Consider the following 21,811-nt stretch of genomic DNA (forward strand, 5'->3'; position numbering starts at 1 on the left):
AATCGGGTGGATCAGGCCTTGTTAAACCAAGCGGAGTGCTTTTGTATTGAGGGTGCAGAGTTCCTTTGGAAAAGTGACTCAGCCGTAGATTACAGATACGTTTTTAGTCAGGGATTTTAAACATGACAAGACCGATCGTGTATATGTAACTCCTTAGAACTTAGCCCCGTTTGCAGTTGTTTTCTTGGATGTACATTATGGTAAGTCCCAAGGGCTGTTTGACAGATTAACAAGGCAGTTCTCTACATGTCTGCTCAAATGTAATGTGCAGGGAGTATTACTTTGGTGTAGCACATGTTTGACTTCCAAACACTAATTTCCCCATGAAGACCTGCAAGAAAAACAGCAGCAGATGCTATTTATGGATTCCATGCAAGACTTTACTTTGCAGGTGTTTTAGGATTCACCTGTGTGTTTTTTTTACTGTGAAGAAAACTGATGTCTGCTTAAAAATATAGTTTTGTTAAACAGACCTGAAGTTTTAAAAAAATCCCAGAAGTGGATCCCCATTATTCCACTCTTTTTTTCAACAAGTGCAAACTAATGTGAAGGAATTGCTGTTCCCCTTCCCCTGTGTAATGGCAGCAGGCCATCATTGGCAGACTTGATTATTGCAAACGCCATGCCCCATGTTTCTCTTGGAGAGTTCCTGTGAACTTTAGTGTCAGTGTGTGCTGAGAATTCTGTTTTGAGGTATCTTTACATTGCTTTTAAAGATATAATTGCTTCATGGCAGGGAGGAGTCCTGGTAGTTAACTGTTCTGAGTCTCCAAGGCATGCCCTTTGCAGCATTGTTTTATCACTACGCACTTCTAAAACTTGTGATAATGTAACAAGCAGGTATTATATACTCTTGCCACTCCTTTTCCTTGTACTGTTCCATGCTTGCCTGCGGACAGAGTTTGAAAGGGCACTTAACATTCCAGGGAGTGAGCATTAGGGTCCTATAAGTCTTGGTTTCCAGCCTCACATGGGGCCTGAGTCACAAAGCATGTAGCACATTAATAGTCTTGCCTCTTTGATTTTTATAGGAGGGCAATACAGCATTATAATGTATGAAGAAGCCCGATTTCAGAGGATCAGCAGAATGCTGCTGGCAAATTTGTAGAACAGATCAGTAGTCCTTGAGGTGGCCAGCTTTCTTCATAGCTTTAAACTAAGACTTCTCGCCTTGCTCCTGGCTGGGCCCTTTGTGCTAGTTTGAACTCAGATAACATGAGTAAAAGGCCTATCAAAGTGATGCCATCCTTTCCCTCCTTTTGCCCAATCAGAACCTAAATTATACCACCTGCTGTGGATACCTCTAGAGAAGCCTAGACATTTTGGCTGAGACGTGTGCTGTTTTTGTCTTTCAGTAATTGCCTGCACAGGGTACAACACATGGTTCCATGGTAGAAGTTCAGAGTCCTCCTTCAGGCTCAGCCAGGAAGTGGTTTGAAAAAAAAAAACCTTTCTGAGAGTGACAGTAACATTAAAGCTGAAAACAGAGGAAACAGTTGTTCTTCTTTGGCAGAGGGAAGCTTAGGGGAGCAGTTTCCAAAGCAGATTTTAGTTTCAGCCTTGGTGAGTTTCAGGTGCACGAAATACTGGGCATAGTATTACTAATGGTAATAAAATGCTGTACAGTGACAGAATCTTACAATCATGAAGTAGCTAACAAACAATCTACAAAAGGTAATATTGTTTAATATTATATGTGATAGTGAACAAAGCTAACTCAAAGTATTAATTTGCTCTTGCTAAGCCTTCTGGACTTGCACCTAATTTTCGTGTAACTTTATTGTCTCTTCCCTCATGATGTGAGAAATATGTGCTGACATAAACACATACTGAGCCTGAAAGCCTACAGTTACAATAATGAGAAGTTAAAAGCACACACTCAGAACCCCAGAAAAGGCAGTTCATGGTACCCTTTCAATCATTCTCTCGTATTGTGTTACTGTTAGGTCTCTTAGATATGTCCTAAAAGTACCAGGCCAGAAGTATTCAAGACTACCTCATGAATTTAATTGAAATGTATGAATGCTAGCAGTGCAGTTTTTCACATGTAACTCTGGCTTCCATTCTCCTGCAAAGAGGATGATACTCAACTGCTGAGGGACTGAGGCAGGGGACAACATCTGGTGTGACATGGCAGCAAGTACATCTGTCATAAGAGCCTACTTTATCACATCCATTTTAGTTCTGAGGTGGATTTCTTCCCATGGATGTTCACAGAATAAATTAGTTTCTGACAGTTATGATAAGGTATGATGAGTGGCCCCTTTTGTGTACTTGATTGCTTGCAATCATTTGAGTGAATGTCTGTTCCAGTCTAAAAGGCTGGTGTGGAAATGACTGATTCCATTGGGGCTACTATTATCTAGAAAACACTTGTTTTTAAAATACTGTGAAGCTTTGTGGGTACTATGGGGTGGGGCAGGATCACTTTTCTGACGAAATGTGCAGAGTTGAAGGAGGACAGTTCAGAAGATGTACTGCAGCCAGCAACTATGTGCAACTAAGTGGAAAAAGGAGTTGGGGAGGTTCCTGATGTTGCTTTCTAGGTTAATATTGGTGGAATGCTTATGCCTGCTTAGTATGTTCACTTGAGATGGCAAATATCCTCTCCCTTTCTGCATGCATGAATGGCCAGTCTGCAGCTTCATGTTGAGTTTGGAGCCGGGTGATCATGTTGACAGTTGCAATGCACTTTGAGGGTCTTAGGAGCAAGTCTGCAGTGTTATGGACAGGGATGGCTTATAGCAGAGGTCGGCAACCCCCAGTCCGCAGCCCGGTGCCGGTCCGTGGCCTGAGCCGGACCTCCTCCCCCATACGCACTTCCCTTCCAACAGCTGCTTTGCGCACGTGCACATGTGCCAGTGCCGGTGTGAGCACTCCCCCACCCCTTCACACATGTGCCCAAGTGCCCACGCGAAGGAGTGGGCAGGTGCACAGGTGGGCGTGCAGGCACCCCTGCTCATGTGTGAAGGGGTGGGGGAGCGCCCACGCCGGCGTGGGTGGGCAGGCGCTCCCCCACCGCTTTGCGCATGCACCCAAGAGAGTGTGTGCACCTGCAGGTGTCCCCCTGCCTTCCTCGGAGGCTCAGCTGATCCACGGTCCCAAAAAGGTTGGGGACCGCTGACTTATAGAATACATACATACAGTATGTATGTATATATTTCAAGACAAGCAAGCTGAGGACATCAAGCCACGATTAGGCAGAGCAGATGACAGGTTCATGTGAGGTTGCAATCGAAAGCCTCTGTAAAGAACAGCATCTTAAGCAGCCTCTTAAAGGTAGGCAGGGAGGGGGCCAGATGCAGCTTGACTGGGAGCTAATTCCAAAGGGCTGGTGTCACAACTGAGAAGGTCCAGGTTTTAGTAGATGTTTTTCTGGCCACCCTCAGTGTGGCAACCTGGAGAAGCATGGTCTAAGAGGATCTGATAGTATGGGTTGATGTTCTTGGGGAGAGGTATTTTTAAAATGCAATAGTTGGTTTTTGTGCTCTGTCCTACAGAAAGTAGGCTTGCTCAATTTTCCAAACTCTTCACTTATTTGACAGCTCTTTACTTATTTGAACATGACCAACTTAGCGCCCTTCAGTCTTTTCCTCTGCAGGCTAAATGCACCGAACTCTTCAATGGGCTTGGCTTCTGAGCATTCACCATCATGGTCATGGCCTTGTCAATTAAACTGGCCTGCCCAGAACTGGACACAATACTGTATTCCAGGTGAAGTCTCAATAGAGGAACAGAAGGTGCAATTGCTTTCCTTAATCTGAACCCTATACTTATATTGATGCATCCTAGTACTGCATTAACTTTTTTTTTTGCCACCATGTCACACTGTTGTCTCATGTTCAGCTTGTTAAAACTTCTAGATCCTTGTCATGTGACAAACCTGTATTTGGGCATCTGAATTTCTTGCCTCAATGTAGAAAAGTACCTGTTGAAAATCATTTTGTTTGTCTGGATCAGTTCTTCAATCTCTTAAGGTCATCTTGAAACTTGTTCCTGTCTTCTGAAGTATTGGTTGAAATTCAAATACGGCTATTGATAGGAATTTGATGAGTCAACACCGATGTAGTTCTATTGATTTAATGGGCCTAATCGAGTTGCAGCTTACTCTTAGACTTCAGCCATTAGCTGCCTCTCCCAGTTTTGTGTCAGCTGCAGATTCGATGACCATCCTCTTACTACTTCATCCAAGTAATTTGTAATTGTATTAAACAACGCCAGGGCCAGGGCACAGCGCTATGGCATTTGTTAGCTTTTTCCACCAAATGAGAAACAGTTAGTAAACATTCTGTGACTGTGGGCCATCAACTAGCCAGAAATTCACCTACCAGTGTCATCACCTAACCCACGGACAGGCACTCGAGTTTGGCTAGTTACTGAATAGTATTATTGCTGGTGGAACCGTAGGATATAAATGCAAGTACATAATAAAATAATAATATATCTGGAACAGATGAATATAATGAGGAGAGGAGAAGGCTGTTTCCTTTTTATTCTCTTGGCATCCCCCCCCCCATCTTAATGCTTATTTTTTTAGATACTGTTGGATAGGTGAGCTAATCAGTTGTGATCTCAAGGCTGTGCTTTTTATTTGCAGAGAATGTGAAAGAGGAGCAAAGTGTGTTCATTTGAGACTTCAGGAGCAAGTGGGGTCCTGAACTCAGCCACCATTCAGAGTGAAGGCTAAATGAGTGGCTAGCTTTACTCCTGTCTCACCATCTCTGGATGGTTAAAATAAATGAGGACTACAGAGACTGAACACATGTTGGGGCTGTGGCCCAGGAGCTCTCTATACCCCTCTTGCTTCCAGGTGGTCTCAAGAAGAGAGTGGACTTCAACCAGATATCCAGTCTGGGCTTGTGGGCTACGTTTGGATAGCTGTCTGGAAATTCCCCATCCCTGTTATAAACAGTCAAGGGCAAGAGTAGGTCAGTTCCTCCCTCCCCCCTCTTCTATTGGTTTTTTTTCCCCATTTTTAAGGGCCCCCTTTAACAACCCATAGCTCAGCTGTTTCCAACTGTGGATTTTTATAGATGTAATTAATTTCCCTTCTTTGGATTCCTTTAGTCCATTGTTTAGTTCTCCTTGACTGGATAACTCAATGACTTATAGAGGTTGGGAGTTCAATTCCCCAGTATGCTCTCCCCCCACTCCCTGGAGTAGAGCCGTCCTGTGTAGCCTTGGGCAAGCTGCACAGTCCCAGGGTGCCCAAAGGAGAAGATAACAGTAAACCACTCCTGAGTACACCTAGAAAACTCTGGAAAAGATAGCCATAAGTCAGAAGGGATGACATAATATTATTATTAGGGGGAAGATTTCTATGACATTTTACCTTTTCTCTGCAACCTACATTTGAACCCATAAGCAAGTTGAAACATGTTTGTGAGTAATCTGGTCTTTCTTATCAGATAAATATGTTCAGACCCATCCATAAGCTCAAACATAGGTTGCAGAAAAAATATGTTACATAAATCCTCCACTGTAATTTTGTTAATGGAATAGAAGTGAAAGCTTTCCCATAGAAAACAGTGGAGAAGACTGGAATATTAGCATTGCTATGATTGTGATAGTGGTGTTTTCTAGACAGGCATGCTCCCTCCTGAATTCTGGGAGTTGTATTCCAAAACCACCAAAGGGGAAAAAAAGAACAAAACACATTTTGTATTCTCGAGAATACAGAGCATGGACAGAGTTCCTATTCCAGTCCTCTGAAGATGCCGGCCACAGAGACTAGTGAAATGTCAGGGAGAACAACCTTCAGAACACGGCCAAAGAGCCTGAAAAACCCACAACAACCATCAAAACACGTTTTGTTTCTGAACATTAGAATAGTTGCTCTGGTATTTTTTGTGTTAACAGTAATAATTTTGTGAGTAGCCAATGTCAAAAATGTAATTGTTTGTGTTTGTACTTTTGCATTTCCTTTCCCTCTGACTGTAGTACAGTGGTGCCTTGCTTTACGATTCCCTGCATTACGACAAAACCGCTTAATGACGATCTTTTTGCGATTGCCGTTGCAATCGCAAAACGATGGTCTGAATGGGGGAATTTTGCTTTGTGATGATCGATTCCCTGCTTCGGGAACCAATTCTTCGCAAAGTGACGTTTTTCGAACAGCTGATCGGCGGTTTCAAAATGGCTGCCAGGTGATTAAAATGGCTCCCCGCTGTGTTTAGGGACGGATTCCTCACTATACAGGCAGCGAAAATGGCCACCGTATGGAGGATCTTCGCTGGACGGTGAGTTTTTACCCCATTGGAACACATTGAACGGGTTTCAATGTGTTTCAATGGGATTTTTGTTTTTGCTTTACGATGTTTTCGCTTAACGGCGATTTTCCTGGAACGGATTATCGTTGTTAAGCGACGCACCACTGTACATGTATACAGCTAGAGAGGGACAAGAATCTCGGTTCTGAGGTTCATGCTGGTTCGTACGAAAGGCCCCGCAGGGGCCACACTTTCCCTTCACTCACCTCCCTGGCTGCATGCTGCTCACCAGCATGCTGCTCTCCTCCTCCTCGATTATTTGACCAGGAGCACAGGCTTCCCTGCCCCACCTCCTTGGCAATTGCCCAATCAGACAGGGAGGCAACACAAGTGGAAAGTAAATTCAGCTGTGATTCTCTTGAATTTTCTCATCAGTTGGTGCTGTAGAGTCTAACTCAGTGAGCTGGTAGTCCTTTCTCATTTTAGACTGTATATGAGGTTGCCACATGACACAAAATAACCTTTTCCACATACAGAGGCAGCGTTTGAGGCAGAAGCTCCAGAGCAGTGGTCCCCAACCTTGGGCCTCCAGATATTCTTGGACTACAACTCCCAGAAGCCTTCACCACCACCTCTGCTGGCCAGGATTTCTGGGAGCTGAAGTCCAAGAACATCTGGAGGCCCAAGGTTGGGGACCACTGCTCTAGAGTAACTTTTTTCCTGCCATATTAAAGTGGAGAAATAGTCAGTCTTTATATGCATCTGAAGTACGGTGCTGCCTTGCTAGAAGATGATAATCTGTTCCACTGAAATGGCTGTTTAGCGAGATCATTGTCTAGCGAAAAGCATTTCCCTATTGGAATGCATTGAAACCTGTTTAATGCGTTCCAATGGGGAAGAATCATCGTTGTCTAGCGAAGATCAGCCGTAGGAAAGCTGCTTTGCGAACCGCCGATCAGCTTTTTAAATAGATGTCTTGCGAAGCTTAGGTCCCGAAAACACCCGTTTTGCGAGCGTGGAGGGAGCTATCAAAATCGTTGTCTAGTGAAAATTGGTTTGCAAAGCAGGGACCAAACTTTGTCCAGCAAAATTCCGCCATAGGAACCAGTGTTTTGCGAATCGCTATAGCGATCGCAAAAAGTCAATGTCTAGCAAAAAAACTGTCATATGGGGTAACTGTCTAGCGAGGCACCACTGTAATGCAAAGCAGACACAGATTTATATAGTAGAGAAAATACAGTTGTAATCAAAATTATTCAACCCCCAATGCAAATCAGGGTTATTGTCAAAATTTGTTCATTGCAAGCAGACTTTCAGCTGTTTGCAATTAACAAATAAAACAAAAGCAATTGAAATAGTTCAACGCAATGAATTCTTCAAGTCTTCTTCAAATTCAACTGAAAATGCAACTTTTAATGAATTTTGCAGTCTCAAAATTATTCAACCACTTGATGCCATAGTTAGGCATCCTTCAGTCTCGAGAGACTATGGTAATGTGCTCTGTATGGAGGACTTGGAACAGCATCTAGTGTGGCTGAAAAGGCTGATTCAAGAGTGACAATCCCTTCCACACTGAAGACAAGTTCAATCAGTCCCCTGTTAGTGGCTGGGGGCTGCCCAGCTTAAGGTGGGCGGTAGCAACCTAGTGAGGTGCAATGACTTCTCCCACTGTTGGAAGTAGCCCCTGGCATCATGCTCTATGCCAAACGAGCAAAGACTTATAACCGGTAACTGCTACTTCCCGTGTTGTTTCAACGCTGTATGCAAAGCTGGAGTGTCCTCTCCAGAGCATGAAGCCATGGTAAAATAATATGGAGGATAGGCTGTTACCCAAGCAGAAAATCCCCCCTCTCCACATCGCTGATATAGTCCAGTGGAAAGGAAAGAGCCAATATAAGTGGTTCCAGCGACATCATAGGAGTTGCCAGAATGACACAGACTGCCTCCGGGACTCCGGCTCCGGATTTTGCCTCGAGGTTTAACTCCTGAAGCCTTTTCCATCAGTGGATATAGCCACAAGGCAGTGGAGGTTTGAAACTGGAGTTTTCCTTCTCCTAGATGGGCTGCCTTCCAAGGCTGACGAGCCCCACCTACCCGGCCTCCTTTAGTATTTAGTTTGCATCAGGCAATAACAACAAAAGGGTTTTGCTGTTATGGCCCGATGCAAACGAGATGCATAACCAGCTTCTGGCAGCATTCCTGAGGAATCTTAGTCCATTCCTTATGACCTCCATTTCAATAATATTCTTTTGTTTGCATGCTGCAACCACCTTCTTCAAAGCTCACCAGGGATCTTCCATGGGGTTCAAGTCAGGTGACTGTGATAGACACTGTAGAATCTTCCAGGACGACTTCTGCAATCAAGTCTTGGTGGAACCTGAGGAATGTTTGGGATCATTGTCCTGTTGGAAGGTCCATTGACGGCCAAGCTCCAGCTTCCTCACAGATGGCATGACTTTTTTCCTAGGATTTCTCAGTACTTCAGTGAATCCATCTTGTCTTCCACACGCTGCAGGTTTCCAGTGCCAGAGCATGCAAAACAGCCCCAGAGCATCACCAAGTCATCACCATGCTTAACTATAGGCAGGGTGGATTTTTTCCAGCATATGCTTCATTCTTCTTTGCCCAGACATACAACTGATCCATTGGGCTGAAAAGCTGCAGTTTTGTTGCACTGCTCCACAGAACAGAATCCAGAAACTTCTGTGGCTTTTTAAATATTATTTTGAGCATATTGGAGCCAATCTTTTGTGCTCTTAGTGGCAGAAGTGATGTACGTTTTGGAGTTCTGGCATAGAAACCTTCTGTGTTTAGTATGCGCCTTACTATGCAAACCAAAAACTCAGTGCCTGTTACCCCCCCCCCCCCAAGTCTTGCTGCAGGACATTTGCAGCAAGATGAGGGTTTTTCTGAACCTGCCTCTCAGAAATCAGGTTGCAGCCATTAGTAACTTCCTTTTTTTATGCCCTGTCTAGGCAGTGTGACCAGTGTTCCTTTGAGTCTGAACTTGCAAACCATGCCTCCAACGGTGTCTCTAGGAACATTCAGTGCTTTCGATATCTTTTTGTATTTTGTTCCTTGCTTGTGAAGGGCAATGTTCTCTTCTTTTAACTATTTGGGCCATTCTTTTAGCCTTTTTTCTAACATGCAGTCAAATGTGACACTCGCCAAAGCCCTAGGCAGTTCAGGTATTCCATGTGTTCCAGCTCAAGCACACCTGGTGCAACTAATGAAGCCCTTGATTCGTTCCATCAGGTATGCTTGAGACAACACCTGTTTTGCATAGTTGTGGTATTGTGAGGGATTTTCTTCAAGGGTTGAATGATTTTTGAGAATGCAGAATTCATTAAAAGTTGCAATTTCAGTAGAATTTGGGGAAAACACTTTAAGCATTTGTTGTGTTGAGCTATTTCAACTGCTTTTGTTTGATTTGTTCATTGCAAACAGCTGAAAGTCTGTAAATTTTGACAGTAACCCTGATTTGCAATGGAGGTTGAATAATTTTGATTACAACTGTAAGCCATTAATTCAGCAGAATCGGAACTTTTCACCCCTGCCCTTCCTTCCTTCTCTCTGAACTCCCAAGACATTCGCTTTGGAGGGTTCTGCAGTCCTCCAGAGCCAGATTCAGGGTTGTCCAGAGGGAGGAGGAATTGTCCCCTCTTGTTTCTGCTGTTTGATTAGCTGATGATCAGCATAGGATACAGTCCGTAGTCACAAAAGGAGAACTGGTGTGTTTGTATTGGTGGAAGAACATTGCTAGTGAATCTGGGAGTCTAGGGTGAGGATTTTTGGTGAGTTTTAAAAACCCCTTTTCATTGTGATGATGGCTGCAGGTGCAAGGAAACTTTCAATTAGTTGCCTCTTGCTAAGGGAGATGATACCAGTTGCACTCCCTGTTTTCTCCATTTTATATTTGCAAGGGTCAGCTTTGTGCCATTCCATTCCATTTTATGTTCCACCACCCCTTCCTGTGTTTGTTTCCTGTATGTTTATTTGTACTTTTGACAAATACATCAGCAATAAAAAGTTCAAGTTGGTTGAAAAATTAAAGTATATTCGTGTCTATGTGTGTGTGCTTACATTTGCAGAATGTTAAGTCCTTGATTCACCATACTGTTCTGTCCCAATCCCACCTGGAGATTTGCCAGGTGAGAGTATCTAAATGAATAGCATTCATCTTTTTTTTTAATGTTGTGTACTTTCTAGGTGTATCTTTTTTACTGCATTTATAATGAGTTTCTGCAGGTAGTTTGTAAGTAGGTGTATGAATTGATTGCTGTAATTTTGGCAGCCAGACATACTGTTTGACTTTTTCCCCCCTTCATAGTTAATCAGTAATTGCTAAACCGAAGAAGTTGTACAGTGTTGTTTGAACTTTACTGAAGAAAAATGGCTTGAACATCCACACCAGACTAAAAGCTCACAAAAGAAGAGGCTGTAATGATTTATAATAAAAATTCTTACACCTGTTTACCAGTTTACTGGCATTCACAAGGAGTTGGACTACATGAATGCTGGGTCTCTTCCAACTCCACAGTTCCATGATTGAGCAATGCATTTATCAGAAACAACCAGAATTTCATGAAATTGGGTGCAAATGTTTACGTTCTCTAGAATTTGTCAGGCTCAGTTTTATTCTTCAGTCAATCTGACTCTTATTGGATCACTAAAAATCAAACAAATTGCAAGCTTTCGTGGAGAAAATTCCACTTCCTCAGGCATAGTACAACCCCTTCATGAATAGTGCAGAAAAATTGTACACAAGAGCTGCAAAATTGGTAGTACATGTCTGTGAGACTTGATGTCAGTCCTCTGAAACTGCAGTCTCAAGCTTTTTTACAGCATCGTTTGGAATTTTTACTCCCATCTCAAAAAGCAGGGATGTTGGCAAGTCTTTGGGTGCGAGTCCTGAGTCTGTTTCTGAATCTTTGATACTAAGTCCCAAGCGCCATTCCCAAGTCCCTTATAAAAACAAGCTTTTCTCCCCAGAAAATAGGGAATGGGTGGGTGGGTTCTATGTTACATGTCTTGTCCAAGTAATTAAAAGAACAACCCCAAGTTGAGGAGAAGTCAAGTCACTGGTGCAACTTAAGTTCAGCTTGACAGCGAGTCTTACGCCTTCAGACCCCATCCCTGCTAAAAGGCTGCCGGTTACTCTGTGATCCCCACCATCATATACACACAAACATTGCTTGCTTTGAAACTACAGTTTCTTTTTGGCTATGGGGCTGGGGAAAACAGGACAAAGACGACAGCAGCTTCTAGCTGCAATGATTTGGTTTATTCACCACGTAGAAATAGCCAATTGTGCCAAGCTAAAGTCAAAATAATGTTTTTACCTATTGAGCATAAGGAAATGTTTCTTCCATACCTAGTCACCTCTGGCTGATGTGAAGAATCCCCATGGTTGGTCTTGAGAGTCCATGTTGTCTTTGTTACTCAGTGTTTGATGGGAGTGTTTTTGCTGCCTATCTTGTACAAAGCAGCTGGATGTGCAGATTACTTTATAGGAGAAACTTAGAGAACACCCTCTCCCACCATATACTGTATATCATGCACGTATGCATTCATTCATTCATTAATTCAACTTCTATACTGCTCCATTAGCACAAACACACCCCACCAAAGCATAAATACAAACCATAACAATACAAAAACTACAAATACAATAAAACCCTGTCACTAGCTGTAACTATAAAACCTGCATTTAAATAGAATTAAATTTAAAACAAATTTTGGGTCAATACTTAAAACACTAGTAAAAGCCATCTTTATATAGTTCTGTTTTAATTAACTACCTAAAAACGGAGAGGGATAGGTCCTAGCAAACCTTTGTAGGAAGCTTATTCCAAAGGGAAAGGGCCACAACTGAGGAAGCTCTTTTGACCTCCTTGGGTGTCACTATTTTTACCCTCAGGGAGTGGCCAGGAGGGGTAGCTATTTTGTGGGAGAGATGCTTGGATAGGTATTGAGTTCCTAAACCATTAAGGGCTTTATAGGTCATGGCCAGGATTTCGAATTAGGCACAGAAACTGGCAGGAAGCCAGTGAAGATGTGCTAAGACTGTATGTATTAATATTTGTAATCAGTCTGGCAGCCACATTGTGGACCTACTGAAGTTTCCTGACTTCAAGGGCAGCTCTGTGTAGAGAGTGTAGTACTGTATTCTATTTTAGAGATTACAATCACATAGAATACTGTTGTTATGCATTTCTTATCTAAGTAGATGCACAGCTGGGAAATCAGCCGATTAATAAAAGACATTCTAGGCTACAGCAGATATATGTGCTTCCTTAGAGAGAACTTCCTTAGAACTCCCTGGAAAAGATTGTGATGTTGGGAAAATGTGAAGGCAAGAGGAGAAGGGGATGACAGAGGACGAGATGGTTGGACAGTATCATCGAAGCGACTAACATGAATTTGACCAAACTCCGGGAGACAGTGGAAGACAGGAGGGCCTGTTGTACTCTGGTTCATGGGGTCACGAAGAGTTGGACATGACTTAATGACTAAACAACAACAGAGAGAACTAGGCCTAAGAGTATTCCCAAGCTTCAGACCCAATCTTTCAGGGGAGTGTAACCCAATCAAGGCCAGTTAAATATCCTTGTAACCAGTCTGACAGTCGTCTTAACAGTAGGATCCTCAACTTATCTCAATTCAGTTTCAATTTATTGGCCCTTGTCCAGGCTATTATTGACTCTAGGATCCCATAATGGAAGCTCCAAGGGATAGACACAGCCATCCAAGCTGTACTTTTTAGGATCAGCCTTTGAGGAACTAGTGGAACCACCAAAGAATGGAACCCCCATGTCCTAACTTCAATAGCCATCTCAGAATACTGTGGTTGGTGGTATGAAAGGTCACAGAAAGATTCAGGAGGACCAGTAAGGCTGCACTCCCCCTAACTGCCTACCCCAGGAGATTGTCTTACAGGGACCAGTGCTGCTTCAGTTCCATGGCACAGCCTGAACCCTGATTGAAATGGATCTAGGCTGCCCTAAAATAATGGCCAAAATCCTGTTGCTTAGTGTAGTAAATTGCACTGTAGAAGGCTTATTGAGTCAATGAGAATTTAGTAAGTCAACTCTTCATGTGTTCATTGATTCAAATGGGCCTACTTTAATTGGTCCTTATTTTTGTAAAGTAAGCCATAGTTAGAGTAGACCCATTTGAATCAATGACTCATATGGCGAAAATAAATCAACAAATGCCTATCGATTCAGTGGGCTTATTCTGGTGTAAGTTACTACACCAAGGAGCAAGATTTTGGCCAGTGAGCAAAGTAAGAACTAATGTGATGTTGCCGTAAATCCCATGCAGTGTTAATGCTAAGGAGAGCTTTTTTGTTGTTGTTATCACAGCAAGTAACAATATAAATTATAATATGTTATATGCCATCACGTCGGAACCAACTTATAATGGCCCTAATAGGGTTATGCCAGACTCTGTCTATTTAATTACAGTTTTTCCTGCTTTCCCCCCTCCTTTTGCATTTAGTAGAACATACTACAAATGTGGTATTGCTGTTACTTCTGATATGAGCTCAGATTGTTTCATAAAGATCAGTGCTTGCACATATGGGAACCAGATGATAAGAACAAAGAGAACTGATAATGTGACATAGTCCTGATACTGTGCTTTTAATACTTTTCTCCTGTGAGGTTCCTGTATTATTTTTGTAATATGTGAACTTTTCCAGGTGATAATTTTACTGTGTCATTTTTATGAGGTGGCATGTCTGAGTTGGCTGCAGAGGTATCTGGCTGTGGAGCCAGAGGTTGTGAGTTTGATTCCTGTGCCTCCTGTGAATAGAGCCAGCCTGTGCAGGCTTGGGCAAGCTGCATGGTCTCAGGGTGCCCCAGAAGAAGACAAACCACCTCTGAATATTCTCTACCTAGAATCGCCTGAAAAGGGTCACCATAAGTCAGAATGGACTTGATAGCACATTGTTTTTCTTCTTGTGTGCTTCTGAAAGAGCATTGCTCCCTTTTGGTGCCAGCTTTCCCTGGAAATTAGAAGAAAAATAGACACACACCAAGTGCCATCTTTTTTTTTAACTGAGAGAAGCAGGATATAGTGAACAAAAAATGTCAATTTAATGTATAGCAAATTTGCTCCCTTTCCAGCCATTTTCCTCTCTCCATATTACACAGTATTCTAACTAGGCAACAGCTTGTGACATAACATTGACAGAAAAATGGGATATGAATCAAATAAATAAATAAGCTATAATGTTTAATAACACTTTGCAATATCCTTTGTTTTGTATTTTCTGTGTAAGGCAATGAATGTATATATAGAAAGAAAATAAACAGAGGTCACTGTAGTTTTGTTGACACACATAGCTAGGCAGTAATGGGCAAAATCCCGCAGAAGCCTCTGTGCTGCAGGGTGAGAAGACCAGCAGTCGTAAGATCGAATCCACGCGACGGAGTGAGCTCCCGTCACTTTGTCCCAGTTCCTCGCCAACCTAGCAGTTCGAAAGCATGCAAATGTGAGTAGATAAATAGGTACCATCTCGGTGGGAAGGTAAAACGGCGTTCTCTAGTCACGCTGTCCACGTGGCAACAGAAACTGTCTTTGGACAAGTGCTGGCTCTATGGCTTGAAATCAGGATGAGCACCGCCCCCTAGAGTTGAACATGACTGGACTAAAAATGTCAAGGGGAACCTTTACCTTTACTAAAGTTATGCTGGCCAAAAAACCCCATCTGGCGCCGGAAATAATTGATTTAAATTGATTGAAAATGTACTAACCCCTCCCCCCTTAAGTTCCAAAACTTCCTATGAATTCCTGGCAAGTTCTGTGGGATTCTTGGGATGGGGCAGGGGAAGCCTTTAACAACAACAACAACAACAACAACAACAACAACAACAACCACTAGAATCAAGAGTGCTGGCAGTGATCCTATTACGAATTTCTTTTACTATAAAAGTCAATAGTCGCCATCCTGATGCTCCCAAAGGGAAAAGGAAGCCCTAGGAACCCTTGAAACCAGAAAAGAGAGAACAGGAAGCTTTCAAATTAGCGTAAATTATTTCCAGCACAGGATCTGGTTTATGCTGTTGTTAGATTACACAACATAATTTTGTTAAGTCAGTTATTCAGAGGAGTGGTCTGAACAGTGCTTTAAGAATGTCCATTCCTGGACTGACTTCATATCATACAGAACTGAAAGGCCATGCCATATATTTTCTGTCAGACATAAGTACTTTTATCACTGTGTGGTTTGCATCTTTTTTAACACGCACACGCACACGCGCGCGCGTGCGTGCGCACACACACACACACACACACACACACACACACACACACACACACACACACACACACACACAGTTTTACTTTAAAAAAATGAGAGAGGTCTGATCAGTTATATTTATCACTGGATGATTCTGCTTTCCTTGCTCAGCTGCAGGAACTCACAAGGGATGGTAGGGTGGCTACTTAACATGTCACCAAAAAGGAGGACAGTTCTTCCCCCTCCCCAGCTGACCACATTCCCCCTTTCCCCCCCTCTCCTTTCCTCTTCTTCCCTCCCCTCCTTTCCTTCATCCGCTCTGAGATTAGTTGGTGCCATCTGTTTTTTTAGGGTTACTGTTTTCAGTTTTTAATATTTCTATTTTCATTTTTGTTTTTGTATTAAATGAGTTGTAACCCACCCAGAATAGTGCTGTGACACTAACGGGAGTGAGATATGTACAGATTGAATGAATGAATGAATGAATGAATGAATTCAAAGGTAGGACTGCCCTCCCTAAAGGAAGACATACAGCCATCTTACTTAGAGTCTTGAGTCAGAATCCCTCCAGATGTTTGATTCAGGTTTGTAAAGAAGCATTGGATATTCCGAGTGGTTCCTTCCCCATTCTCCAAAACCTAACTTTCAGTAGGAATATAACAACAAGGGGAGAGGACAGGAAGAAGAGGACGGCTTCTTGGACTTTTGCTAGGCCACAGAGCCTTACTAACACGAAGTTCCTACTTGTGCTAAAATCTGTGGGAACTGTTGCCTGCAAAGATTGTCTTGAGGCTTTATGACTGGACTCATACAGGTAGGCTAAGCGGAAGATTATATACCAGGTTTCAGTTGCCCTGAAGAATGAGTAAGCTGACTCTGAAAAACGGCACCTTACTGCTTCTGGTACAGCTTCTGAGCCTCCTTTTTCTTTTCATTCCAGCATGAGTATGTTCCCTTCCTTATTTCTAGGGCAAGCAAAAGGACTTTAAAAATGGTCTCAAGTAAACCTGGCTTGAACACCAAATTGGGCTTTTGTGTTTAGTCTGCTCATATGAATATTTGGATTAGGTTTAAAGGAAGAAGGAGTGAAAACTGGTGGAAAGACAAGCAATAAATTGGTGGAAGACATGCGGGTGACACTGCAGAAAACAGGCATAACTGGAAATGCTGCTGATGGAGAGAGTAAAGAAGAAAGTGCAAATAAATGCAGGATTAGAGCTGAACATATAAGAAGGAACAATAATTACTAAAGAAGACTATGTGACTAATATAGAAATTAGAAGAATGGGAGCTATGAAGCAAGTAGGAAAACACGTGAAAAGATGTGTTTCTGGAGATGACAGCAAAGATAATCCTGACTATGATATTCTCATTTACTGTATAGGATTGGAAGGTGAAGAAAGCAGAGAGGGGGAAAAAAAGAATATGAAACATGATAGTAGAGAGCCAGGGACCACCATAAAGACAAATAAGTGGATATTGGGTCAAGCCTGAACTCTCCCTTAAAGGAAAAGTGACTAAACTATGAGGCTATTGTAATTTGGGCACGTAATGGGAAGGCAAAACTCATTGGTAAAGGCAGTAATTTAGGGAAAAGTTGAAAGTATGAAAAAAAAGAGGAAGACCAAATGTGAAATGAATTGACTAAAAAAAGAAAACCACAGCCTTTTGTTTGCAAGACTTGAACAGGGCTGTTAATGATAATGATTGTTGGAATGTAATATATTTAATATGATGTGATTTAATATAAGCTTGCTTTTTGTTGAGGTTTTTTTTTAGTGGTCGAATAAAGGTATCACCTACTCTTGCATTTTTGATGTGACTAATTCATAAAGTCACCACAATTTTTGGTCTACAAGTTTGAATAAAAATGCAGATAGCACCAAGTAGATGGGGCACTGATAATTACAGTACTTAGATAGCAGCACCATGGAGGTAAAGCTTAATATATCCCTCCTCTGCTGTGCTCCTGAGGAAAATGCTTATTTTGAAGGTGGTTTTTGCTTTGGGAGGAAATTCTCCATTGCAACCAGTGCATAACAGATTGTGTGGTCTGTTGTTTGCCTTTAAAGTGACAATCTGTTGCCCTTTATTCCCCCCTGAATGAGCCAGGCGTTTCTGCACTTGTGCCTTATCTCACACAATATTTTCAGAGAAATGTCTCATGGTGACAAATCCTTTCCCCCCCCCCGCCTGAAACAGTGGTTTCAAAATTAGTTTCCCAGATGTTATTGCATTACATCTGCAAAAAATCTAACTGATGGCCATGCTTACTGGGAATTGTAGGAGCAGAAATCCAACAGTATCTGAGGACCAAAGTTTGGAAACTACTGCAAGAACTCCTTATGTCTTGAGTAAAATATTGGTGGCAATATGCAAATCCAGGTTACTTGAAAGCTCAAGTGTGACTTTTTCCAAGTCTATTTTGTGTGCAAAGGCAGGTCATGATTATCAGATTTTGATGCTGCTAATCATAAGCCAAAAAGGGAAAAAAAGATTGAATTGGACCAATAAGATTTATTTTAAAAGGTGAATTTCCATGTCTTTTGCAACTGTTCCATTGGCTAGGCATTGCAGCTTTTAAACAGAAGTGTCAGTATCTTGCATTGGACCTGGGAGTGAATGGATAGCATTAGGTTTGGAAAGGTGTGTCAGCGCTTTCCAGTTTAAGTGATCTGCACGGTTCTCCATTTCAGCTGTTAATGGTATACTGTAGGGGGAAAAGCTATGTGAAACGGCAGCAGTATCACTTCAATAATGCCTACATTATGGCTCTGTGTTGGTTGTGTCAGATATCATTATTTTATAGTAAGTAACTGTACAATTGTCTCATGTTCATTCAGGGACTGAAAATCTGGGAATGCTTAAATTCCACATTCTGACATATGTAGGAAAATTTGTTTTGATAGATACTTCATTGTACGTGATTGTTAGCAGTTTGTTGAGATAGAAATTGAAATGAAATTTGGACTGGCTTTAGTTTTTAATATAAGCAAGTTAAAAATGAAGGTTCTGTGAAGCTGGAAGTTTTTGTTCTGAATCTAAGAACAGATTAAAAAATAGTCATGGAGAAAGCTGTTGTGAATTTCTAATGCTTATACTGAATTTAAAATACTAAAAAATAATATACTAAATGGGGACTCAAGTGACGTCTTGTGCTATGAAAAATGTTGTACTAGCTGTGTGAGCTGGAATATGTAAAGCTTTCCTGCCCATTAAACTAACTGTACAATTCAGCAATTTGGCATGCAGAGGCTCGCCAATCTGTTTCAGGTCTCTGTTCAAAATGCTGGTTTGAGTGAAGCTTTTAGTAGCATGGGACCAATTTACCTGAAATATCCTTTCACATGTCTACAGGTTCTTATCAGAGATAGTGTTCTGTGTAGTGGATTCTCAAGAAGACAGGTTGCCAACCTGAGGGTCACAAAGTATTTTCAGGGGGGTTGCCAGGCTTAAACAAGTCGTGGGTTTGTAGACCTATCTATACCTGTGATGAAGTTAACAGGTTACTAGTTGCTTTGCTTTCTCAGTATAAGGGTTAAAGGCACTTAGTTGGGTTCCTAGAAAGGAAGGGAGGATGGGGTGTGCAGTCAAAAAAGTTATTTTTCTCTCTCTTTTTTCCTACATGAAAAAAAAAACCATAAGGGCTGCCTCTCCCTTCCGGGATCTGGGGATTCTCTCCCCAGTTGTGCCTGGGGGTGATGTTTCATAAGTCCATCCCAGCTGGGCTAGAAGGGAGGCTAGGAAAAGCTGGGGGGCAGAGTGGGAGCAGGTGGAACCCAAATTGCAAGCCCAGCCAAGTGGAGGAAAGAGGACCCCCCAAACAGACAGCAGATATTGGGTGGCATTGTTATGTGCTCTCAAATTGCTGCTGCTTTGGGGGGCTGCTATAAATTAATGCACCCCCCTGCAAAACCACATTCCTATAGTCAGCCCACCCCCCTGCAATCTTATAAAATAAAGGCCACAGTCCCTGTATTGTAGTGGTTCCCAACCTTGCATTCCTCCCAGAAATCATGGTCAGCACACCTGGTGGTGAAGGCTTCTGGGAGTTTTAGTCCAAGATCATCTGAGGATCCAAGGTTGGGAACCTTTGCTCTATTGAGTCAACGCATCTCAAGTTCTATCTTCTTCTTTTCCAGGGAAGTTTCTCTTCACATGATAATTTACCCCATTAAAAATGAAATATATACATTGCAATAAAGATCAGAATGTCAAGGGACCATGATTCTTTCCCACTGAAAATGTAAAAGCCAGCAGTTAAATGGTTCTGTCTCTAGCGCTAATCTTGAGACAGACAGAAGGTAAACCAAAGTAAAGAAAAATGTACCTTTTAACAAAGATGGGTATCAGTTTAAAGTTATACACTATTAAAAAGTCAAGTATGAGTGACTTACGAGTATCCTGCACTTTTCAGGAAGTTGTTAAAATTTAAATTGTGGCTTCCTACAAGGCTTGCTAAGATAACTGTATTTCTCTTACCACAATCATGGTTGATCCCCTTGGGATAAACCACATATTGTCACCCTGAAAATCTCTGATTGGTCTCTCTGATATTTCAGTGGTTTAGGTATCTGCTGTGGAACCAAAGGTTGGGAGTTTGATTCCCCATTACAGTATTTCTCTTTGATAGGGGCTGACTTAATTATCCATAGGGTTTCTTCCAGTTCTAAGATGGTGATGATGATGATAACAACATAGTTGGACTACCATTTCCATAAGTGCTAGCCAGCATAGCCAGAGGTGAGGGGCGATAGGAGTGCAGCCCAGGAGCATCTCTAGGGGCACAGTTTCTCCACTCCATCTTAAATCCTGCTCTCTGCAATCCTGTAGAAATAAGAATTATACAAGGATAATGGTGTTTTTGACAATAATTAGTAATGGTATTTGCATTTGTGGAGCTTGCTGACTGAGTTAGAGGCTGTAAATTTGATTCCCTGTGGAGCCAGAGGCTGTAAATTTGATTCCCTGCTATGCTTCCCAATACAGTGGGGTCTCGACTTATGAACTTAATCCGTATTGGAAGGCAGTTCTCAGGTCGAAAAGTTCTTAAGTCGAATCTGCATTTCCCATAGGAATGCATTGAAAACCATTTAATCCGTATTTGCTCTTTTCGTCCATAGAAACTAATGGGAAGCTGCTATTCCGCCTTCTGCCACTAGAGGGGGATTTTTTTTCCTTTTAACCTAAGATGACTTAGCTTTAAAAAAAAGGAAAAAAAGAGTTTGTAACTCGAATCTAAGTTCGCAAGTCGAGTCCATATATTCCTATGAGAGCAGTTCGTAAGTCGAAACGTTCGTATGTCGAGCCGTTCGTAAGTTGAGACCCCACTGTAGCCAGCCTTTGTAGCTTTGGGCAAGTCCTATAGTCCCAGGATGCCCACAGATGAAGGGAATGGTAAACCACTTCTGAGTACTCTACCTAGAAAGACTCGGAAGAGGTTGTTATAAGTAAGAATCGACTTGACAGCACGTAATTATTATTAATTAGATTCATAACAGTTGCAGAAGGAAATAGTGAAAGTTTAAATTGCTAATTTTAAACTATTTAATGTGAGTCAGTACTGCCTGTTCTGTAAGATATATAAAAGCGATGGGGGGGGTGGATTTTGAGAACAGGATGGAGTGCTATGACACATTGCACCTCAAATGTTATGACACCAAGTTTGTATTCCTCAGATTATGTCTTGTCTTGTGGAGCTAGTAAGTGCCATTACAGTTTTTTTATTCATACGCAAGGAGAATACATTCCTAATCAATAATGTTCCAACAATGTCATTCTGTTTTATACATGAAGTTAGAAATAATTTTTTCCATGTTGCTTCTTAACTGGGAAAGATTTGCAATATATTATTGTAAAAACTGAGATACAATTTAACATGCCTACTTAGCTTTGCTTCTAAACTTTTCATCATAAGCCAACTGTTTTGTAGAACTACTATTAAAGTTTTAATAGCTATCTGGCCTCTACCCAGTAGCCAATAACCCTTGGAACTGCATCGGCTCTTAATTCATGTGATTATGAGCTAAGTACAAATTGGATCAAGACAAAAGGGGAAAGTTCAATGTGTTTTTTTAAAGCCAAGGAAATATTAGTGTATTTCTCTTAAGTATGTGAGAAACTAATAGAACAAAACAAGTACGTTTCACAATTCTTTTAGAATAGTTACAAATTACAACAGTTCATTTTGTTTGGATGAATCCCAGAAATCTCTTTGAGTGGTTTGTGGTTGATTTATTCACAGATAGATATGCCATTTGTCTCAAATCTCATGTGTCAAAGATCTTTCCCTGCCTTCTTTATAGCTTGGCATTGATCTTTGGTCAGTCAATGGGTTGAACAGTTGGGTCATGAC

The 21,811-nt window shown here is 41.8% G+C and overlaps 1 protein-coding gene across 2 annotated transcripts in view; it reads left to right on the forward strand.

Annotated features, from left to right (window-relative positions):
- Nucleotides 1-21,811, forward strand: part of IQGAP2 (IQ motif containing GTPase activating protein 2) — a 183,238-nt gene that overhangs the window by 863 nt on the left and 160,564 nt on the right. The window lies entirely within an intron of this gene.

Source organism: Pogona vitticeps, chromosome 2 (assembly GCF_051106095.1).
Source record: "Pogona vitticeps strain Pit_001003342236 chromosome 2, PviZW2.1, whole genome shotgun sequence".
In the NCBI taxonomy this organism is placed as follows: Eukaryota; Metazoa; Chordata; class Lepidosauria; order Squamata; family Agamidae; genus Pogona; species Pogona vitticeps.